Below are 23102 nucleotides of genomic sequence, written 5' to 3' on the forward strand. Positions count from 1 at the left end.
GTTCGAAGAAAGATTCAAATTCAAGCTAGGACTTGAAAAAAAAAAGTACGACACTAAAGCAAAGAATAAAGTTAACCAAGTAGAAGAAACTACATCTAAGGTAATTGAAGATGAAGTGTTTATGGCTATAATCAATCATTCATTTCAACAATAATGAGTTTTTTATAGTGGTGTTACACATCACATATGTCCTCATCGGTTATGGTTTAGCACATATGAACTATATGAAGCAGAGTCGATTTTGATGGACGACAACTCAATAAGAAAGACAATTGGAGTTGGCATGGTTCATATAAGGATGTTTGATGGAATGATTAGAATACTTGAAAAAGAAAGGAAAAAAAGAGTTTATTTGCGTAGACATGTACTGAATTTGAAGAAAAATTTAATATTCCTTATCAAATTGGAATCCAATGGCTACAAATTTACCATGCAAGGTGTTCTCAAAATCTCCCAGTGTGCATTGGTGGTCATAAAAGGAATTAGAGTTGAAATCTTATACAAGCTACTTGGAAGTACCTTAATTGATGAGGGGCATTATAGTTGTAGATGATATATACATAGTTTCAAAGTGGGGAGCCATACAAGTAAGGATATTCTTGTTTATATTCACTTAGATGTATGAGAGCCATCACCAGTTAAATCATATGGTGGTGCATTTTACTTTATGTTATTTGTTGATGAAAATGTATGAGTTTATCTTTTTAAGTCTAAAGATGAAGTATTCGAAACACTCCAGCATTTCAAAGCAGAAGTTGAAAAACAAATCGGTATTAGATGGATATAGATACAAAAATAAGAAGTTTACTAAATTTTGCAAAGATGGAGGTATTATTCTACATAACACAATTGTTCATACACCCCAACAAAATAGTGTGGTTAAATGCATGAAGCGAGCATTTATGGAACATGTGAGATGTGAAAAGAAGACATTATTATCTTCATTGTATGTCTGACCCGATCCATTTGTATAATGGATCAGGTCCAGATCCAGTTCATGTATTGTAAATTATTATTTTGTAAAAGGGTATTTTCGTACCCTAATGTTTACACTTTATGTTAAATAGAATGAGAGGGCAGTCACGATGGACTGAACCCTCCTTTCAGCTGGAAATCTCTCTCTCTCCCTCTCTTCTCTTCTCTCATCGTAGATTAGGGTTTCATTCTTTCATGGTATCAGAGCAGGGCGTGGATCTGCGTGAATCTGCGTGAAGAAAGCACAGCGTGTGCATCAGCGTGGATCTGCATCAGCGTGGATCTGCATCAACGTGGATCTGCATCAGCTATCTGCGTGAATCTGGGTGTGAATACCCAGCGTAAATACCCAGTGAAGAATGTCTGGTCGTGAATCAGCGTGATTTCAGCCTGCGTGAAGAAAGAAAGCCCAGCCTGCGTGAAGAAAGCCCATCTGCGTGAATCTGCGTCTGCGTGAAGAAAACCCAGCCTGAGTCTGCGTGAGCAAATCCCAGCGTGAATCCACCAGCGTCAGCAGAGTGAACTTATCAGCCGTGAATCCCAGCGTGAATCTGTGTGCCGTGATGTGAATCTGTGTGGTATTGTGGCCCTCAAATACCTAGCGTGAATATGTTTCTTAAATCTTTGTGAAGAAAATCTGTGATTTCTTTCAGCCGTGTGTTACAGCATCAATCTGTGTTTTCTTTTCAGCCGTGATTGCTTCTTTGTGAAATCAGGTTCATCAGGTTTAATCCCTGCTGTTTTCCTGCTGTTTTTCCTACATTTAATCTCTTGATCTGTGGTTTAATCCCTGCTAACCATTGTTAATCTCTTGATCTGTGATTTCCTTTTCCTCTCTGCTGTTTTTCCTGCTAATCACTGCTAATCATTGTTAGCCATCTGTCATATCTTATCTGTCTTTTTTTGTTAGCCGAGTTCTTTGTTCTTCATACCTAAGTATCAGTTTAAGCATATTCATCAAATGGAATTTACTCACGGGCAATCATGCCTGTCCTCAAGTTTTCTTGGTCAACTAGTCTCTGAAAAATTGAATAACTGTAATTTCTTGACCTGAAAAAGACAGATTATTCCGTTTATAAAAAGTCAGGACCTTTCTGGTCATCTGGATGGATCGGTCCCACCGCCTCCAGAATTTCTTTCGCAAGAAAAGGTGGATGATAAAGGCGAACAATCTGTTGTTTTTCACAAGAATCCAGAATATGTTGCTTGGATGAAGAGAGATCAATCGCTAGTGGCATATATCACTTCAACTCTTTCACAGGAGGTCCTTATTGCTCTTCCTGATGATTGTTCGGCAAAGGAACTGTGGGATATGTTAGTTCAAACATATTCACAAATTTCTGAGGCAAGAATTATGTTTCTTAAGCGAGAATTTCAAATGCTGAAGAAAGATTCCATGTCTATTATGGAATACCTGAATAAAATGAAAGGCATCACAGATCAGTTGGCGGTTGTTGGGTGTCTCGTCAGTGAAAAAGATAAAGTACAACAAACCTTGAGTGGATTGGGGCCAGATTATCATGTTATGACGACAACCTTACTATGTTTACCAGAACTTTCAAAGTTTGAAGATCTTCGTGCAAAACTGTTGCAATATGAGATGAATCTGAAAGGTTCCTCTGAAGCTTTTCATGGGAATTCCGGAACACAAGATGTGCTGGCTATGGGAATGAGTTATGGTCAAGGTAGAGGAAATTCTTTTCGAGGAAAAGGAGGACAAGGGAGAAATAACTATGGAGGTCGTGGGATACTTCCAACACCTAATGTTCAGGGACAAAGACCCATTCCCACCTGTTTCCTATGCAACAAGAAAGGGCACATTAAAGCAAACTGTTGGTTTAATCCTCAAAACAAAGGGAAAGCTCCACAAGCAGAGGCTAGAAAGGATGGAGAAGTAAAAGAGTTGTTGTTGGCAGCCTTGGCAGGATTGAATATGAAACAAAATGACAAAGGAACTTGGTATGTCGACTCTGGAGCAGCTACTCATGTTACAGGTGATGTAGGTAAACTCTTGACTCTTACACCTTATGTTGGAAAGAATAGCATTGTCACAGGAGATGGATCACATCATGCCATCTCACATACTTGAAATGCCATTATACACATGTCAAAGTCCTCTCTTAAACTTCCAAGTGTCATCCATGCTCCTAATATTCAAAAGAACATTGTTTCTGTCTCAAAGCTTGTTGATGATGCAAATGCTTCAGTTGAATTTACTCCCTCTTCTGTTTATGTCAAGGATCTTCGCACGAGGAGGACATTCGCTGAAGGAAAACGATGGGGCAACATGTACATCTTCCAAGAAGATCCTTCCTTCATTCATCCCAACTATTCATCCTTGAAGCCTCACCAAGTCTTTGATTCTGATTTTTTATTTAATGTTTCTGAGAGTAATAAGCCAAGACTTTGACATAGTCGTCTTGGCCATTGTGGTTGCCATTTTATTGAAAAACTTGTCATGAATAATCTTATTCCTAAGTCCAGTCTGAGTTCAGAAGTCGTTGATACAAAATGTTCTAGCTGTCATCTATGTAAGAGTCATGTCTTACCTTTTGCTCCCATTAATAAAAGAGCTTCAAGGCCATTTGAGGTCATTTGTTCAGATGTCTGGGGTCCTGCTCCAATTACTTCTTTTTCTGGCAGTAAATACTATCTTATTTTCGTTGATAGTTATTCACGTTATACTTGGATATTCTTTATGAAGCACAAATCAGAAGTTTTTGGATTGTTCCAGAAATTCCACTCTTTCGTTCAAAATCATTTCTCTACCAACATTCTTAATTTCCAGTGTGATGGAGGAGGTGAATTCTCCTCGAGTGACTTTGTTAATTTTCTTCAACATAATGGGATAAAGAGAAGAGTGTCTTGCCCTCATACACCTTAACAAAATGGGATTGCTGAGAGGAAGCATCGACATATTGTTGAGACTGCAATGAGCATGATGCACGGGAGCAATCTCCCTACATCATTATGGACTGAGGCTTTCCACTCCACAGTTCATGTGATAAATCGCTTGCCCATGAATATCTTAGAAAATAAGTCACCATACTTCTCTCTTTTTGGCATACAACCTGATTATCATGAATTACGTGTGTTTGAGTCTGTTTGTTATGTGCACATTGATAGCTCACTCAGGCACAAGTTCCAAGATAAAGCTTTGAAATGCAGGTTTATAGGATATGCCGAAGATTACAAAGGGTACAGGTGTTATGATCCCCTGAGTAAACGTGTCAAAATATCAAGGAATGTTATTTTCGATGAAATGAACTTTGCTGATCAGGATAATAATTCAACTATGGTGGATACTGATAACTCAAGCTCCAGCATTGAGGTATACTACCCATGGTTAAATTCAGAACTCTTCTCCAATGGTACAGTAGAATGTCCAGAAAATTGCAGTCAGAATGAGCCACATAAGGATTCAGCCAATGAGACTCAAACGGAGGAAACTGTCACATATGACTTGGAGCCAACAAGGTATAAGGGAATTGTGTACACTCGGCGAGAGAAAGAGCCCTCATTCACTTCTTGTTCGAACACGGATCCATCTGGATCATCCGTTTCACAGCAAATGGATATCAGAAGATCTTCACGGATTCGACATCCACTTGACAGGTGGGTAAGTTATAAAAATTTTTCAATGGATTTTCAGTTATTCTTGACATCCATAAGTAAAGAGGATGAGCCTCTTATGTTCTATCAAGCTGCGAGCTCTAGAAGATGGGTAGAAGCAATGAATGAAGAAATGGAGGCCTTACATGAATGTGGCACATGGGAGATTGTGCCTAGACCACTGAACAGAAATGTAGTTGGGTCAAAATGGGTGTACAAGATAAAATATAAACCAGATGGGAGCATCGAAAGGTACAAGGCTCGACTGGTAGCCAAGGGATTCACACAAGAGGAAGGCCAAGACTTTGATGAAACTTTTAGTCCTGTTGTCAAGATGGGGACTATTCGTATTGTGTTGAGTCTAGCCATTAAACATGGATGGACATTGAGCCAGCTGGATGTGAAAAATGCTTTTCTGCACGGGGATTTAAAAGAAGAGGTCTACATGGAACAACCCACTGGATATGCAGAACGAGACGCCAAAAAATATGTATGCAAATTAAAGAGAGCACTCTATGGTTTGAAACAAGCTTCTCGTTCCTGGTTCGACAGTTTTTCTCTAGAAATACAACGGCATGGCTTTTCTAGGTCTCTTCTGGATCACTCATTATTCATTCACAATGAACAAGGAGTTACTACCCTTCTGTTGATATATGTTGATGATATCATCATCACAGAGAATTGTAAAAGCCACATTGAGCAGGTGAAGAAGTTATTAAATCAGAGATTTAAGATGAAAGATTTGGGAGAGCTGCGATATTTTCTTGGGGTAGAAGTTGATAACAAGAATGATACACTTACCCTTACTCAACACAAATATACGCTGGACATTCTCGGCAGAGCAGGCATGACAGATTGTAAGCCGTTAACAACTCCAAGTGTCATTCATCAGAAATTGAGTTCACAAGAAGGGAATATATATGAAGATCCCACTAAGTATCGCAGTTTAGTTGGCATGTTGCAATACCTGACTTTTACTAGACCCGACATAGTATATTCAGTTAATCAGGTATCCCAGTTTATGCATGAACCTCGTGTGTCACATATGGAGGCAGTCAAACGTATACTTCGCTACCTAAAGGGTACAGTGGGTGATGGGCTGGTATACAAAGGCAAGGAAGAATTAGATCCAGGTGGGGGCCATGAGATTATTACTTATGCTGATGCTGATTGGGCGGGGGATCCAGACGAACGACGATCAGTATCTGGTTATTGCAGCTTCATTGGGCCAAACTTGGTATCCTGGAGCAGTAGAAAACAAAAGGCGGTTGCTAGATCGAGCACTGAGGCCGAATACAGATCAATGGCCACTGCCACGGCCGAGGGTACATGGATAAGACATCTTCTGACTGAAATGGGAGAGCCGATTGTTCGATCACTGTTGCTGTGTGACAATCAAAGTGCCATCAAATTGTCATTCAATCCCATTCACCATAGTCGAGCAAAGCACATTGAAATAGATCAACATTTTATCAGGAAAAAGGTTGAAGACAAAGAGATTGAGCCCATGTATGTGTCAACAAAAGAACAAGTTGCTGATATCCTCACTAAAGGGTTAACAAAGGACAAATTTTGGTTTTTGAAGAACAAGTTGTTCATGGTCCAACACCATGCACAACTTGAGGGAGGCTGAAAAGAAGACATTATTATCTTCATTGTATGTCTGACCCGATCCATTTGTATAATGGATCAGGTCCAGATCCAGTTCATGTATTGTAAATTATTATTTTGTAAAAGGGTATTTTCGTACCCTAATGTTTACACTTTATGTTAAATAGAATGAGAAGGCAGTCACGATGGACTGAACCCTCCTTTCAGCTGGAAATCTCTCTCTCTCCCTCTCTTCTCTTCTCTCATCGTAGAGTAGGGTTTCATTCTTTCAAGATGCATGATGAACAATGCTAGTGTAGAGAAGAGCTATAGGTAAAAGTTTTATCCATAGATTGTTATCTCATCAATAGGTCTCCTTTGATAGTATTAAATAAAAATACTCTACAAGCGGCATGGTTTCAAACTCCTTGTAATTATTCAGATTTGTAGATATTTGATTATGATGCATATGATTTAATTCCGTTATCAAAGAAATAAGCTTGACCCCAAGTCCAAGAAGTGTATATTTGTTTGCTATGACAAACTTGTGAAATGTTACACGGTATGCGATTTGATTCCATGCAAGTTGATCACAACTGGAGATGTGTATTTTAATGAATCTCGTGTGCTTTTCAATGTTATGGAAAATGGTAGTGCTAATATAAATTGGCATGAGGTAGAGCATTTTGAGTTTACTCAGGGGTTTTCAAGTTTGGAAGTTGTGATCCCATTGAAGATGTAGCAAATGAGAATGATCATGAAGTCAAAGAACATAATGATAAAAATATTCAAAAACCACCACCATCATTGGATAGACCAAGGCTTGAGAGGTGGTTGCCAAGAAGATTAAAGAATTGTGTAGATCCTATCATCATGAGGGCTTTGCTAACAGAAGATGAAGAATTATGTTATTATCAAGAAGCAATAAAATATGTTGATTCAATGAGTTAGAAGCAAGCTATAGATGAGGAGGTGCATGCTCTTCACAAGAACCAAACATGGGATTTAGTTGAGCTACCAAAGGGCTGAAAGGCATTGGTTGCAAATGGATTTATAAAATTAAGAGACGTGTCAATGAAAAAATTGAAAGGTATTTTGCACGGTTGGTTGCTAAAGGCTTGACACAAAAGCAAGATATTGATTTCTTTGAGATTTTTGCATCGTTTGTTAAATTGGTTTCTATTCAATTTGTTTTAGAACTTGTAGCCAAATATGATTTAGAATTTGAACAAATGGATGTGAAGACATCATTTTTTATGGAAAGCATTAAGAAAAAGTATGCATGCAACAACCTGAAGGCTTTATTGAGAAGGGCAAGGAGACTCAATAAGTCATTGTATGAGCTCAAGAAAACTTCAAGACAATGGTATAATAAATTCAATGTCTTCATGAAAAAGCTTGGTTTTTATAAAAATAAGTATGACCATTTTGCTTATTTAAAGTCTTTTAAAGAAAACACATTTTTTGTTATTGATTTTATATGTTGATGACATGTTATTGGTCGGCAAATATAAAAACAAGATTGATGAGCTCGAGACAGTTGAAGATGACATTTGAGATAAAAATCTTGGTTCGGCAAAGTGGATACTTGGCATGAACATCATAAAGAATAGATAAAAGGGAACACTATCACTATTACAAAAGGCTTTTGTGCAAAAAGTGTTTGACAAGTTTCTTATGAGCAAAGCAAAGCCGATTAAAACACTACTAGTGGCTCACTTCAAGTTGTTTTTCAAAGACTTCCCTATGCTAGTTTGGTGAGTAGTTTGATGTTTGCTATGGTATGCATTAGGTCTGACATAGCATATATGATTAGCGTTCTAAGCTGGTATATGGCAAATCCTAAAGAAAATCATTGAGAAATGACTAAATGGGTTTTTCGATATTTGAGAGGTACAAGTGATTATGCTATCACATATAGCAATGGTTCTAATATATTGCATGGTTATGTTGATGCAAACTATGCGAGTGATTTTGACAAGATGAGGTCTACTACATCTTATGTGTTCCAACATGAGAACGGTCCAATAAGTTGGATGTCGAAATTTCAACCAATGGCAGCTTTATCCATTACTGAGGTTGACAGAAGCTAAGAAGGAAGCACTTTGGCTCTAAGGTTTGATGGATGAAGTCAGTGTACTTTAAACCCGTGATTTTATTTTTTGACAATATGAGTGTAATATGTTTGGCTAAAAACTCGGTTTATTACAAGTCCACTTTGTAGTTTTTTCACCTTAACGACCTTAGTTAGCATATTCACTAAATTTTCTTTGGTTTCAATCTTTAAAATATTCACTTTGTCATCCTCCACTACTTCATGAATGTAGTGATAATGAATCACAATGCATTTTGATACCAACACATGCCGGGTCTAGATCCAGAACTTGTTGAACACTGCCTTATCTTACATCCAAATTCTAAGCTTATCAAGCAAAAACTTAAGAAAGTTGACCAAAAGGTAGAATTCCAGGTCAAAGCCAATCTAGAGGACATGCTTAAAGTAGGGTTCATTTGAACCATAGATTGCCCTAAATCGCTAGTCAACATAGTTGATGTCCTAAAATCCAATGGCAAAGCTCTAGTATGCATTGACTTTAGGGACCTCAACAAGGCTACACCCAAATATGACTTCCCTCTACCCAATATTGGCCTCATCATAGATAGCACCATCAAACATGAAAAAATACCCCATAGGTTGAAGAAATCAATGATTGTGTATAGGAAACCAAACATGACCAAGATTCAATTTATAGTTGTAAAGAAAACACAATGCACAAACCATACAAGGGAACACGTTTTAACATGGTTCGGTTATGCTCTGTCACACTCGACGTGAGATAGTGACTCTATTATTTATAATAGAAGTGTTACAATCCACCAGAGAGACTCTCTCATTAAGAGAGTCAATTACATAAGAGTTTGCACTATGTTATGATTCTCTCTGAAAGCCATCGAGCCTAGAAGAGTTTATCTTGGTTTGGGCTTCTTTCATTGAATTGTTCTTGTGCAAGTCTTCTTGGGTTTTGACCAGCTTGAAAGAGTCTTTACACATTAAGACTCTGTTGGGCATAGGATTCTGATGAGGGTTAGCAAATGACCTTGATCTTGAATCTTGACCCAAACTCTAGATGTCTTGGGATCATGATCTAGATTGAGATTCTGGATTTGGACCACTTTCTTTAACACCACCCGCAAGCGAGACATCCTATGTCGAACATTGAGTTTGTATAGAAGAGAATTGAATCTGGGTGCCGGAAGTGGCTTGGCAAGAGCATCAAACAACTGGTCTCTAGAAAAAAATATGAAGAACTTGGGAGCACGGGAGGCCACTTTGTCTCGTACAAAGTGGACATCAAGCTCAATATGCTTATTGCGGCTGTGAAAGGTCAAGTGAGCAACAAGATACGTGGTAGAGACATTATCTCAAAAGATTATTGGTGTGCTTGATGATAGGTACCTAAGTTCACCAAGGAGATATTAAAGCCACATGCACTCTACAACGGCATTAGCAACTGCTCGATACTCAACTTTAGTGCTTGAACAAGAGACAACTAACTGCTTTTTTGAGCTCCAAGAAACAAAATTACCCCAAGATAGGCCACATAAGCTAAGGTGGATTTCCGATCATCCAGAGATCCATCCCAGTCTGTGTCTTCATAAACATAGAGCTGGCAGGAATGACTTGGTGTGAGATGGAGCCTATGTTGAATAGTAAGCTTGAGGTAGCAGATTCATTTGACAACAACACATTGCTCAGTGGTGGATACATGCATGTATTTGCACACACGATTGACTTCAAAGAACAGATCAGGGCGTGTAAGCGTAACATATTGCAGTGCACCAACCATGCTTTGGTACATTGTCAGATTATCCATTGGAGATCCAGACAAAGCGGTTAACCGAGAAGATGTAGCCATGGGAGTTGTCACTAACTTAGCATTAAGCATATTTGTGTGGAGAAGAAGATAAAAAATATATTGTTGTTGGGACAAGTGTAGACTTTCTGAGGACCAAGCTGCCTGAATTTTCAAACAATAGTTAAGATCACCAAGATCCTTAAGAGCAAACATGCACCCCAGATAGGCTATAAAAGATTGGACCACACTAGAAGAGTTGCCTGTAACAAGAATATCGTCAACATAAATTGGAACATAAAGAGTGAGACTACTTTTAAGTATGAACAGTGAGAGATCTGTGCAAGAACTATGAAATTTATGATCCTCAAGAGCCTGACTAAGTTTGAGTCTGACAAAGACCGTATAAAGCCTTATGAAGCTTGGCCACATAGTCTGGGCACAGAGCATCCATAAAACTAGGAGGTTGAGCCATATAGACTGACTTTTGAAGGTCGCCATTCAGAAAAGCATTATTGACATTAAGTTGTCAGATTGGCTAGTTGCTGCTAATGGAAATAACAAGAACAATGTGAATCATAGGAAACTTAACCATAGGTCAAAAGGTTTCAAAAAAATTAACACCTCCTCTTGATGAAGCCCTTTAGCAACAAGACGAGCTTTATAGCACCCAAAAGATCCATCAGCACAATGCTTGATTCAATAAACCCCTTTGCAACTAACAATATTTTGACTGGGATGAGAAGGTAAGTCTGATTGCGCAAGAGGGCCTGGTATTCAGATTGCATAGCCTGTTCCCACATAGGATCAGTGGAAGCCTACTTATATGTAGATGGTTCACGATAGGTAGACAAAGCAACAGGGAGTAGGTGGTGGTGAGAAAAAACATGAGGCTTTAGGGTACTATCCTGGCCATGGCCAACCATGTGATGGGTATGAGATGGTACATGAGGAGGTAGTGGGGTAGCTGGGTCGAGACTGGTTGACACGATTGGAAAAGGAGATAGGACATCATGTTCAGCAGCTTCAGACATATGATTAGGAGGGATTGGTACAAGAGGAGCTAGCACAGTTGGGAATAGGCAAGGTGGCATAGGGAGTAAGAGAGATGGGATGATAGGCTGTTTAGTAATAACTGATGCAGTGTTCAGAGATTGTTGCATGGGAAAGATATCTTCATAGAACACTATATGGTAGAAGATGATCGCTTTATTTGAGTGGGAGTCCAAACAAATATAACCATGGTGAGTGGGACTAAAACTACGAAAGCCATGAATTTTAGACCGAAACTCAAGTTTATGGGATCAATATGTTCTTAAATTCAGATAGCAAGCACATCAAAAAGTTTTCAAGAAAGAATAATTTGGTTTCTTTTTTATCGAGACTTCAATGAGATATTTGTTGTGCAAGATAGTAGGAAGACCGTTTATAAGGTAAACCGCAGTGGGAAAGACATAAGACCAAAATCGTGTAGGAATCCCTGCATGTGCCACGAGAGACAAACCAGTCTCAACAATATATTATGTTTACGTTTTGCACTGCCATTTTGTTCCTGGGTATGGGGACAAAAAATTCGGTGTTGGATCCCACATTGGCTCAAATATGGTTATAGGGCTTTACACTCACCACCACCATCCGATTGAAAATATTTTATCTTCTTGCTTATAGTGTTTTCATCATGTTTTTTGAACTTTTGAAAGGCTTTAGCACATTAGATTTATGAATCAATAAATATATCCAAGCATACTTGAAAAAGCTATCAACAAACACCACATAATATCACACACCATTACTGCCAGGAACTGGAGCTGGTCCACAAACATCAGAAAAATAAGCTAAAGAGGCTGAGTGTCAGACTTAAAGAAAACAAAAAATGGCAACTTATATGATTTACCCATTTGATATGTTAGACATGGACTAAAGAAAGTTTTATTTAAAAGAGGTAGTCTAAACAATCTTAAAAGAGGGATGACCTAGGCGACTAAGCCACTGCTCAAGCGTGACAATTCACCTACATTGGCCTCTTTATTAAAATTGTCAAACTTAATTGAATATAAACCATTTTTGCTAATTCCTCTAACTTATTCATGTCTAGTCTTGGTGTCCTTAACGCAACAGAGGATGAAACTCAAACACTACTCTATTATTCTGTATGAATCTTTGAACAGAAAGAAGTCATTTAGTAATTTCAGACACATGCAATATATTATTTAATTGAAACTTTGATGAGTGAAAGGAAACATAGTTGTTTCCAATGTTAAGAATATACAAACTTCTACTGTTGCAGATTTTCATAAAGTCACTGCCATGATATTCACTATGCCCCCAAGGAATTCAAATCACGTGCAACACGATGTGATACTCCAAAATTAGGGTACCAGGCATTCCTGCTGATGTTGTCTGCATCAAAATCAGCTGAATATGCATGTGGAGGATCAAAATCATGTTGTCCTTGAGTAAATAAATTGTAGGTTTTAGCTGTGTGACCAATTTTTTATCACATAACTGACACACAAACTGCTAACCATACTCCTGGTTGCTGCCCTTATGGTTACCATGACCAATGTTATTTTGATTGCCACAACCAAATGATTGGTTTTGCTGGAATCGACCACACCCTCTATTTCAGCCCTTATTGCTGCAATTTGAAAAACCTCCACGATTGCCTTGGTTATTGCAAAAAATTGTGTTTCTGTTCATAAAATTAACTTTTGCAAGATTTGACCTTTCCTCGTTATCACATATTTCAGCCTCTTTAGCTAGAAGAAGATGATGCAACTCACTCATAGTAATGGGCTCAACACGAGTAGTTATGGATGTGCAAAAAGAAGCATACTTATGAGGTAAGCCTCTAAGAACATACATTATCATGTCATTATCACAGATGGGTTTGCCAGCCATTGCCAACTGATGACCAATGCCTTTGGCCTTTTGTATATACTCCTCGACAGATTTGTCACCTTTAATCATGGTTTGCAGTTGCCCTTTCAACTGCATAACTCTTGACCGAGAATGGGGAGCATATCCTTCTCTCATGGCCTCCTAAACATCAAAAGACATTCTCAACCCAATAACCTTTGTATGCACAGGTTTAGTAAGGGATGAGATGATCCAGCTTAAGAGGGCTTGATCTCTTCTTTTCCATGAGACAAACTCATGATTTAATTTAGAAACACTGTTTTGAGTAATATATTGATTTGGGCAAGAATTAGCCTCATCTATGAATCCTTCTAAATCATGAAAAAATAAGCCGGAGAGTAAATTGAGACTCCCACAACATATAGTTTTCTGCAGTCAATTTGATAAATAATAAATACTTTAGAGAGCTGGGAGAGGGCAAAGCAGAGGTAGTAGAAGCAGGAGAACTTATCTCAAATGACACAAATTTCATGGTGGATTGATCGACAATCACACAAGATAAGGAAATCACCAAAAACGTTTGTACATGGGTCTGCTATGATACCATGAAGAAATTGATGATTGTGTGTAGGAAACCAAACATGACCAAGATATTGATTCACAAATGTGAAAAAAACACAATGCACAAACCACACAAGAGAACATGTTTTAACGTGGTTTGGTTGAGACCTACGTCCAGGATGATTCTCTCTCTCTCACTCAAAGTGAGATATAGGCTCTATTATTTATAATAGAAGTGTTACAATCCACCTGGGAGACACATTGGAAGAGTCAATTACATAAGAGTTTGCACTATGTTGGACTCCCTCCAAAAATCGTCCAGCCTAAAGGAGTTTATCTTGGTATGGGCTCCTTTGATTGAATTATCTCTGTTCAAGTCTTCCTGGGTTTCAACCAACCAACCAGGAGGAATCTTTACAAATTAGGACTATGCTGAGCATATGATTCCGACAGCAAACGACCTTGATCTTGGATCTTGACTCAAACCTGAGTTGAACAGTACAACTGACATATGACATGAATCTGACAACTACATTTAATTCCTATAATCTTTAGTATCCCAAAGTGCCACTGAAACCATACTCTAGGTAATTGAGAGGACAAATGGGCTTCTTACAAGCACATGGCAATCACCTGAAATCCCAGTTGATGACTGCAATTCAACTTTCTATCTGTAATGCATTAGTCACTAGGGCAAGCCCTTTCTCTGCTTCAATGTTTGTTGCTCAGTTGGGGTACAAGCCTAGCGAGGAAAACCAATTGTCTAAAGCTGATATAGTAACTAGAGTATAAGAACTGAAATATGAGAACTAAAAATATGGGCATTTCCAACACTTTTTTTGCAAATCCAACCATGTGGATGTGCTTGGCATGGTGAATTTGCTAGGAATCAACCATTGGATCATGTATTTTCGATGAAAAATATAAATTTTGAATGATTGAATATTTATGAAGATTATGAGCCATTGATTTTCAAACCTTAAAAAAAGCATGCTTATGCATCAAAATCGGATGATTCAAGAGCAAGTCCTTATAAAACCAGGCATGGAGATCACATCCGTATGGTTAGATTTAAGAGAAAACAACAAAAAATCCATGAAAATAGTTACTCACACAATAGTTCTCATATTTTAAGTTCTCATATTCTAGTGATTCTATGTACATAAGAGTAACTCGTAACATTGGATATGCAAATTGTCTACTATTGTGCGTGATCAACGGTGAGTGTGGGTTAATTCAAAAAGCAAGCTTTATCAGGGTCAATCCTATTTTTTTGCCCAAAAAATTAGTGGCGGTCAAGGACCGCTGCTAATTCCTTTTTTGTTAAGCACAATCAATATGCAAGCATCATTCGATGAAAACCTGGCCACTATTATATATATATATATATATATATATAGAGAGAGAGAGAGAGAGAGAGAGAGAGCATTAGGTGCTTGCGATATGTGCTTGTTGGGTTCCAGTATTTTTTTGCAGTTTCGACCCCATAAATGTGATGGGCATGGTCGATTTATGAGGAATCCATGTTTGGATCATGTATTTTTGATGGAAAAAATGATATTTGGAGCCTCAAAAATTTACAAAGATTTTTGACCGTTGATTTTTTGAACCTTATAAAAACCCACACGTGTCATAATCGAACACTTCAAGAGCTGATCCCTATAAAATCAAGTACATAGATCACATATGTATGGTCAAAATTTAAAAATAAAATGAAAAAAAAAAAACTGAAAAACCCATCAAGCACGTATCACAAGCACTAATGTTCAAGTACTCTCTCTCTCTCTATATATATATATAGTCACTAAAATATGAAAACTAATGTGTGAATCACAATTTTCATAATTTTTTATTTTTTTCTCTTGAATCTAACAATATGGATGTGATCTACATGTTTGGTTTCATAAAAACACACTCTTGAATCATCCGATTTTTGATGCATAATTGAATTTTTTAAGGCTTTAAAATCAATGATTCATATTCTTCATAAATATTAAAGCATTAAAAAATTATATTTTTTCATTAAAAATACACGATCCAATGGTTCATTCATAGCAAATTCATCATGCCAAGCACATCCACATGATTGGATTTGCAAAAAAAAATGTAGGAAATGCCCATATTTACAGTTCTCACACACACACACACACACACACACACACACATATATATATATATATATATATATGAAATTCCACTAAAGGGGGGTGAATAGTGAAATATGAAATAGATCGATAAATTAAAAAATAAATGCAATAAGTCACAACACATAAAACACAGGATTTATACTGGTTCGGTCGAGTCACTGACCTATATCCAGTCCCCAAGCAAAACACTTGAGCTTTCCACTATAACATCCGAGTTACCGGATAAATAGTACAACACCCTCTTTCACAGAGGTCTACTTCTTTCAACAAAGAAGAAATAAAGTGAATAACAGAAAGTTACAATACTTCCTATAGAACCTTCAGAATGATATGAATGCACGAATGAAGGATTCTCAGAATGTTCTGTTCTTTTCACTCAGACAATACTCTTTGTCAAAGAGCTATTCTTGACTTTTTTCTTTCTTTTTTCTTTCTTTTTCTAGGCTCTCTTTTTCAAATATCGAATAGAAATTTTTCTCGTTGTAAGCTCACATGTCCATGTTTGAAGAACTATTTTGTTTGTGTTTATATAGCTTTCAAAAAATAGTTGTTGCCTTTTTGAAACGATTGTCTTTTTGGGATGTGAGATGTCAAGTCATTTCAAAAACAACTTTATGTATTTTTCGAGAAAGTCTTCTTTCTATAAGTGTAGTATTTGGGGTACACTATTCGTTATAGTATTTTAGGTATGATATATTTTATGTAAAAAGTCTATTCTCATAATAAATGATTTATAGTATATTGAATGTTGGATTGTAAACCATCATGTAGTTTTGTCTTTATTCAAATTAATGATTTGTAGTACTTTAGTATTTTATTTAGAAATCGTCACTTCTTTACTTAAATGAGTGTAAGTACAATAAATGCTTTGAGTTCTTTATTTGTAAATAGTCATATCTAAAAAAATACTTTATGATGTGCTACTTAATGTCTACAGAGAGAATGAAGACTTTAAGCAAGTCGACATTCTTGAGTGGGGTTAAGATAGTCATTTCCAAAAAAGTTTTTGAGGTGATATTTAATGTTTTACAGAAAGAATGATGACTTTAAGTAAGTCGACATTCTTGAGTTGTATAAAGTAACTAAAGTTTTTTCTAAACATATTATAATATTAGTTTTATTTGTTTAGTTCAACTAGCCGATTTTTATGTTTGTTTTTTTCCTTACATACTTGAAATCATTACTTTTTATTTTTTTTCAAGTTGTCTTATACATGATAGAAGGTACAATTAATGCTTTGAAATCATGAGCTATTATATCTTGTTAGAATACCTTTTTTCATAAAAGTTTGTAAGAAGGTACAATGATTAGATTTCAAAAAGGTGCTTTTTGAAAATATCGTATACTTTTATGAAACATAGCTTTTGTGAATGAGTGACTTGTATGATAAAAGCATGTAATATGCAATATGCATGCTTCTGAAGGTTCTGTTACATATGACTCTAAAGAAGAAAAAAATCTTCATCTTGAAGTAGCCGATCTCTTTTGATGATCTTTAAGAACGAATGACCCATCAAACTTTTTCTTCAGGGAGTATGATTGCACCAAGGTTGTACTTGAGCAGGAGATCTCCATCTTTTTTGGATGAATTAACCTTGCATCAAATACTCGTTAAATACATGAAAAATCATATCCAGTCATAATATAACATTATTCATGAAGGCATATTATCATATCATATATGACAGTGTATCATATTGTGTGTCATCAAAATATAGTTTCTCAACAATATATATATATATATATATATATATATATATATGTATATATATGAGTCACTAGAATATGAAAACTAATGTGTGAACCACGATTTTCATAGATTTTTTGTTTTTTTCTCTTGAATCTAAGTATACATATGTGATCTACATGCTTTGTTTTATAAGAACCCACCCTTGAATCATCCGATTTTGATGCATAAACGAGGTTTTTTAAGGCTTTAAAATCAATGACTCATAATCATCATAAATATTCAAGCATTCAAAAATCACATTTTTATAAAAAATACATGATCCAATAGTTGATTCTAGCAAATTCACCATGCCAAGCACATCCACATGTTTGGATTTACAAAAAAAATGTTGGAAATGCACATATTTCTAGTTCTCATATTCTAGTGATTCATATATATAGAGAGGGGGTTTAAGTTTTGCTATAATCATTGTATGTGCATACGACTTAGCAAACTCTTCTTTTATTTATTTGACCCATGGATGTAATCATGTCATTTTTAATGAGAACAAACTTTTGATTCACCGGAATCCGACTTGTGTTTAGTTTTTTTTTTGTGATGCAAAAATCAATGGTAGTAAATGCATAAATTTTTAGTGATTCAATAAAAAAAATGTATTTTCATAAAAAAAACTTGCATCATGAGATTATGGATTAGAAATAAGGAAATTTCAAATAAGCCCCAATGTTTCGGCTTAATTCATGCAGACACCAAACATTTCAAAGTTTGAAATGCCCAACAAAGCTTTTACTTGGGTGTGTGAGAGAGAGAGAGAGGGGGGGGGGGGGGGGGCTAACTCAAATCAGGAGCATGTAAGTGTCAAATCAAGTATATTTGATAGTTGCCTGCTAAGTGACACACAGGATCTCTCTCTCTCTCTCTCTCTCTCTCTCTCTCTCTCTATATATATATATATATATATATATATATATATATATATATATATATATATATATATATATATATATATATATATATATATAGTGTTGGGTGTATAATCAAACTGCTAAAATGTCCAATGCAAACTAGACAATTTTTGTGTCATTCATCACGTGCACATTTTTGACCCTTTAGCAGCGGTCTTGATTGCCACTAAAGGGTTTTTTTGCTAGATCCTTTAATGACGGTAAAAAACTGGATGTTTTGCGCATTTTTTGCACAAGTCAGACTCTTGAAAAGTGTTCAAACTTTATTCAACATAAAGTGGTTAGATGATACCCCTTTTTGTGTATATATAGGAAAAGTGATAGTGGTTTAATCCATAGCTGCTTAAACAAAATGCACGCACACTGATCCTCCATCTTGCGCGTGTGATGGACACTCAACGTGTTTTTTTTTGCTTAAAATAGTTTTTAGAGACACTTTTGAAGCGCTGCTAAAGGTTTCAATTTTGTTGAGACCTTTAATGATGCTTTAAAACGTCAGTGAAAGCTCATCGGGGATGTGCCTGGCATTAACCATATTGTTTTTCCCAGCTCTTCAAAAGTGCCACTAAAGGCAAGTTTGCATTGTTTGTGCACCAAGCGTTTATTGCACACGCGATGGACGCTCAATGCGAGTGTGTTTTGTTAAAAATAAAAAATAAAAAATAAAAAATAAAAAATAAAAAAAGAAAACGAGAAAATAAAAAAAGAAAGCTTTTGAGGTTGAAGAAAAAAAAAAGATAAAAAAATATGACAACTATGTCCTTAAGGCTTAGGCATGAACAACCTAAGCAGCCTTGGTAAAAAAACAGAACCCTACCTAGATCCATAAGCCTCGTCGATGGCCTTACGCCTAGACAACCTAGGCACAACTTTTGACTAAGATGCTTATTATAACCAAACCTAACTTTTTAGCATCATAACCTATCTTGATGTTTCTTATAATATTCCTACCCATTCAAATCAACATTTCCTAATCTGCCTATTACATTAATATAATTTCCTGATAAACCTATCATTTCCTACCCTTTATTCTTAGCTTTATCTCTTATAATATTCCTACCCGTTCAAATCAACATTTCCTAATCTGCCTATTACATTAATATAATTTCCTAATAAACCTATCATTTCCTACCCTTTATTCTTAGCTTTATTTAAAGGTTGATTCTAGATTATCTATACCCTCCCATTACTTTCATCTTCAGCTTCAACTACCATGTGCTTTATTAGAAACAAATTGTTTTTTCTTTACACCTATGGTCTTTGTGCCATTTTTCATCCCAGCATAGTTCAGTCATGAAGCTCTTATTGTATAAGCCTGTTAGCTGAGAGGCTTTTGTCGGTGGTGTTGTATTCATCGTTTGAATGTGAGGATCCCACTATATGGAAGATATCTACTGCACCAGCTCCTCAAGACTCGACTTGTTGAGCCATCAATGATGTTCTGCAAATCTTGATTCTAGTTGCTAGTTATTAAGAGCCATTGCAATCGGTTTGATATATACCCACTCTTAGATTTTCTGGTGTTCAATTGGGGAATCAAAAATGATTTTCTGCTCTTGTTATATATATCCTTCTAAAAGTGCCTACTATTGTGGTTATATATATTGGCCCGGGAACCATGGATTTGAGATCCTTATATCATTAATCTCAAGGACCTCAAGAACCTTGGAACTGAAATCTGATGGATTCAAATGCACCCATAGTGTGTATGGGTGTGTAGCGTAAGCACGCACACACACAGACTGTTTTACCTGGATTGGTGCAGCAGTTTATCGAAGTAATAGGCAACTCACATGTGCATTTGGAAAATTGTCCAAAACATGGACGTGCTCCAGTGATATATTTACTGGTACAGATTGTCGCGTTACATACCAGGGATGCCAAACCAAGTGTAAATGTAGATTTAGGTAAATGACGTGTCCTTTTATGGTATTGTCCCTTGCCCATAGTAGATTATTTGTTTGGACAAATTCCAGAAAGAGTTCAGCAACTAGAGGCTCCTTTAAGCAGCGTTCTTCCTGTTGTTTTCGTTTGTGACTGTGTTGAATTGTAGTGCACATAACGAACCTGAAATTTGAATACCTGTGCATCTCAGTACGCTCCATATTTAAATCTTGTTATAAAGGTATCCAGTAGGTACAATCATGCTATTCACAAGCCATTTAGGGAGTGTTTGCTTGTCACGGAACAGGGTGTCGCGGCACCCCTTCCGTGGATTCCTCTGCTGCAAAAACTGAATTGGACCCCCCCGGGAACCGTTTCCGCAGAAAAGGGGGTCCAGTGTGTAAAATGGCACACCCATCGAAGCATTTTCACAATACCATGTTTGTTTTGGCATTGTGGGCTCTGCGGAAATGCACGCCCATCGATGTGTTTCTGAGAAAAAACTAGATTTTTCGTGACACGGAAACACCCCCTTAGGGAAGATGCCCATCTTTCTTTTCAGTGGTAAACTAAAAAAACATTTAGACAAAGAAAAACAGGAAAATATTGGCTACAATACAAAACACGGTATTCTCTATCTGTGTGATCTTTATTTAGATAATTTGACCCCACGAATGCATTCAGCATGTTCCATTATTAGGAAATTCACTTTGGATTGGGTAGTTTCAAGTTTAGGAATAAAAATATGATTTTCTTATTAGTGACAGTTTGTCGTATCATTGAATTTTTGTAGCCCTTAGAGAATCTGCCTATACAACTCGACCAGATGATCTAAAATTTGTTTTCGACTACAGGGACCGTACAAATCATATTCGTAGACTTTGTTTGCAAAGAAAAGAAAATTGAAGAAAATATGAAGAAACAGGTTGTTTCTATCATAGGCTACTCCCTCTCTGGGTCTGATTTCTTTCTTCTTTTGATCTTTAGCATGACTTCCCAGTTGTCTACGAGATGAATTTTGTTTGGTACTCTGCTAAATGTCATTTGAGAAACTGACAGAAAAAGGACCACTGAAATTTTCGACAGAGTGGATCTAAGTACTCATTCATCTGCTGCTTTTGCAACTATAAATCTGTGTCCTTCAAAATTAAATGTGAAAGTGTGGCATCTTAAAGCGATAAATAGTTTGAATATTAGATCATACTTTAACTACTTATATTCTTTATAAATGTCTCATCTTTATCCCAATTTTTAATGAAAGATGTAATGCTTATATATAGTAACAAATATGGGCTATTTTCTGAGAGAGAGATTGAGAGATCTTATGCACATAGTAACAAATATGGGCTATTTTCTGAAAACATTGCGATTTTACTGTGATATTCCAAACTCAATATAATCCTGAGAAAATCGTGATATTTTCATATATTGCCTAATTTTAGCCCCCATTTCTTGTTCTGCCCCATTCTACCCTATAGGTTTTAAGTGTTTTATGATAGATCTGAACCGTTAGATGTGTTTAGCATGATTGATTTAGAGAGAATCGACTCTTGAATCATGTTTTTTAGACGGAAATACATGTTTTTATAAGCCGGAAAAAACTGGTACCACCATCGCTATTGATTTTGGATTACCAAAAAAACTATATAGAGGTCAGATTTCGGTGATCCAAAAACCGGTTCCACTAAACAAAACCTATAGATCACATCTACGATGTTAGAGGTGCGAAAAAATACCTAAAACTATGATTTTTGAAGGGGGCTGATAAGACCTAATGAAAAAAAGGGCCTAAGGAACGTGTTACTCATTATGATACTATTGCATTATTAACTCAATGTTAACAATTTTTGTATATTTTTATTTTTTCTTATGTACAATTTCAAAATTTATATGTACCAATTTTTTCTAAAGAACATTTTTTTAATATTGAAATTTGAGAGATTTTCTTGAGCCAAGATTCCCAAGAATGAGATTTATGGCTATAATCCCATTGAGGCATACAATTGTTTTTCCCATGGATTTAAAATTTTATACATGCCAAGGGTTAATTTTCCTCATATGATTTTTTGCAAATGATTGGGAAGTGGGCCGTTTGATTCGGTGGGATGCCTGCCATGTGGGGTCAATGCCCACCTATGCATTTAAGCAAATGCGGAATGCGCGGATGGGTGAAACACTGAATGTAATGCCCTGTCTTTCAAATCAAAGGATTTTTTATTTTTTTTGAAACACAGCATAAGACTTTTTGAAACTACTAAAAAACTTGGGCGCATTACAATTGAGAATCAAACTATTCAAAACATTGCAATTCAATTAAAAACTAAAATAATTTCATAAATGAAATTCAAGGTTTACATTCCAAAAAGGCAAAACAACAAAAGAGTTAGTCCTTCCCCAAAACTCGAAGTCTCTGTGCACATGTCGTAGATTTGAAATATATAAAGTATGAAGCATGAGGCACATCATGTCGCAATACGATACCTCAGACCCTTACTAGGTCTCTCAAACAATCACATCACAATGATTACACCTAACGGTGTAACCTTTACATCATTTTTAGCTAATGTAAAAAAATATGAATCACATTTACTCATATGCGTAGATAATCACACAATGTATGCATATCCTTTATGCGCACAAACACAAACAACTTACACATACCTCTATGCGTAAATTAACATACAAGTTGTGTATACGCACAAAAAATTCGAACATATAATCATAAACACTTGTACTAGCGCATTCACTCATGCGTACAGGTCATTCGAGCGTGCACTTACACTCCCATGCAATTCATACATACAATTATACAGTCATTCCACTCGAGCCTATCTCATAAGTAACTCACATACAATTACGTGTATAAGTCATGCCGATAAACAAGCTTACTTGCCTAAAAACCCGTGCATACAATTGTACACATTTATTCTATCTTGTTACCCCGAGACACCACTTCCAGCCGATC

The sequence above is a fragment of the Nuphar pumila genome, chromosome 2, assembly GCF_984573655.1.
Source record: "Nuphar pumila chromosome 2, dmNupPumi1.hap1.1, whole genome shotgun sequence".
Lineage (NCBI taxonomy): Eukaryota > Viridiplantae > Streptophyta > Magnoliopsida > Nymphaeales > Nymphaeaceae > Nuphar > Nuphar pumila.